This window comes from Hemiscyllium ocellatum, unplaced genomic scaffold (assembly GCF_020745735.1).
Source record: "Hemiscyllium ocellatum isolate sHemOce1 unplaced genomic scaffold, sHemOce1.pat.X.cur. scaffold_2594_pat_ctg1, whole genome shotgun sequence".
NCBI lineage: Eukaryota > Metazoa > Chordata > Chondrichthyes > Orectolobiformes > Hemiscylliidae > Hemiscyllium > Hemiscyllium ocellatum.
Window position 1 is genome coordinate 17,501 of NW_026868142.1, and position 2,500 is coordinate 20,000.

The following is a 2,500-nucleotide window of genomic DNA, read 5'->3' on the forward strand; positions in this document are numbered from 1 at the left end:
AGCCTGCACCACCATTCAATATGATCATGGCTGATCATCCTTAATCAGTATCCTGTTCCTGCCTTATCTCCGTAACCCTTGATTCCACTATCCTTGAGAGCTCTATGCAACTCTTTCTTAAATGAATCCAGAGACTGGGCCTCCACTGCCCTCTGGGGCAGAGCATTCCACACAGCCACCACTCTCTGGGTGAAGAAGTTTCTCCTCATCTCTGTCCTAAATGGTCTACCCCGTATTTTTAAGCAGTGTCCTCTGTTTCGGCACTCACCCAGCAGCGGAAACATGTTTCCTGCCGCCAGAGTGTCCAATCCTTTGATGATCTGAAATGTCTCAATCAGATCCCCTCTCAGTCTTCTAAACTCGAGGGTACACACAAGCCCAGTCGCTCCAGTCTTTCAGTGTAAGGTAATCCCGCCAGTCCAGGAATTGACCTGGTGAACCTACGCTGCATTCCCTCAATAGCCAGAATCAAATCTGGAGAGCAGAACTGCACACAGTACTCCAGGTGTGGTCTCACCAGGGCCCTGTACAGCTGCAAAAGAACCTCTTTGCTTCTATACTCCATCCCTCTTGTTATGAAGGCCAGCATGCTATTAGCCTTCTTCACTACCTGCTGTACCTGCATGCTTACCTTCATTGAGTGGTGTACAGGAACCCCCAGATCTCTCTGTCCTGCCCCTTGACCTAAATTGATTCCATTTAGGTAGTAATCTGCCTTGCACCAAAGTGGGTAACCATTGATTTATCCACATTAAATTGCATCTGGCCACTCACCTAACTTGTCCAGGTCACCCTGTAATCTGCTAACATCCTGATGACATTTCACCCTGCCAGCCAGCTTAGTATCATCAGCAAATTTGCTAATGTTATGGCTAATAGCATCTTGTAGATGGTTAAGATATATGGTAAAAAGCTGCGGTGCCAGTAGCGATCCCTGCGGTACCCCCCTGGCCACTGCCTGCCATTGGGAAAGGGAGGCGTGGAGGAGTGCGGAAGGATGAGAGAATGCAGGCTGCAGCCTTATGAAGCAGGGGGAGGGCTTGCAGTTGGCCTGCGTGGGGATGTGGGAGACTACAGGAGCCTGGTGGGCAAGGGCTGGCTGAAAGGCAGCTGGAGGGACGGAGGGAGGGAAGCACGCACAGAGGAGGAAGAGCAAAGAGAAAAGAGAAAAAAAAAAACAAAGGGGATAAAGAGAAAGAGCAGCAAAGAAAATGTGGCTGGCCAGCACGCCTTGAAGTAGGGAGAAAAGGAAGGGGCCGGTGCCTACGGCCATACTAGTCTGAAAACGCCCGATCTCGTCTGATCTCGGAAGCTAAGCAGACTCAGGCCTGGTTAGTACTTGGATGGGAGACCGCCTGGGAATACCAGGTGCAGTAGGCTTTTCCCGCCAGCAGGGGCTGCTCAAGTCACTCCTCTGCACTTGTGTTGTGCCACGCAATGGAGCGGCAGGTTATTTTTGCTGCTGCTGCTGCTGCTGCTGCTGCTGCTGCTGTGCCGGCCATCAGTCGCCTGCAGGCACCAGACAGGGAGGGGAGGAGAGCGGAGCGCTGCCGAAATCAGCGAGAAAGACGGAAAGAAAGGGATTGGGGCTGCACGCTGTCTGCGGGTGGCAGTCAGGAAAGGAGGACAATAGGTGCAGGAGTTGGCCATTCTGCCTTTCGAGCCTGCACCACCATTCAATATGATCATGGCTGATCATCCTTAATCAGTATCCTGTTCCTGCCTTATCTCCGTAACCCTTGATTCCACTATCCTTGAGAGCTCTATGCAACTCTTTCTTAAATGAATCCAGAGACTGGGCCTCCACTGCCCTCTGGGGCAGAGCATTCCACACAGCCACCACTCTCTGGGTGAAGAAGTTTCTCCTCATCTCTGTCCTAAATGGTCTACCCCGTATTTTTAAGCAGTGTACTCTGTTTCGGCACTCACCCAGCAGCGGAAACATGTTTCCTGCCGCCAGAGTGTCCAATCCTTTGATGATCTGAAATGTCTCAATCAGATCCCCTCTCAGTCTTCTAAACTCGAGGGTACACACAAGCCCAGTCGCTCCAGTCTTTCAGTGTAAGGTAATCCCGCCAGTCCAGGAATTGACCTGGTGAACCTACGCTGCATTCCCTCAATAGCCAGAATCAAATCTGGAGAGCAGAACTGCACACAGTACTCCAGGTGTGGTCTCACCAGGGCCCTGTACAGCTGCAAAAGAACCTCTTTGCTTCTATACTCCATCCCTCTTGTTATGAAGGCCAGCATGCTATGAGCCTTCTTCACTACCTGCTGTACCTGCATGCTTACCTTCATTGAGTGGTGTACAGGAACCCCCAGATCTCTCTGTCCTGCCCCTTGACCTAAATTGATTCCATTTAGGTAGTAATCTGCCTTGCACCAAAGTGGGTAACCATTGATTTATCCACATTAAATTGCATCTGGCCACTCACCTAACTTGTCCAGGTCACCCTGTAATCTGCTAACATCCTGATGACATTTCACCCTGCCAGCCAGC

General features: G+C 50.9%; 1 non-coding gene across 1 annotated transcript; it reads left to right on the forward strand.

The window, feature by feature from the left end:
* Nucleotides 1-1,261: 1,261 nt before the first annotated feature.
* LOC132812192 (5S ribosomal RNA) lies at nt 1,262-1,380 on the forward strand. Its single transcript, XR_009643517.1, has one exon. It is a non-coding gene; the product is annotated as a 5S ribosomal RNA (ribosomal RNA).
* Nucleotides 1,381-2,500: the final 1,120 nt, after the last annotated feature.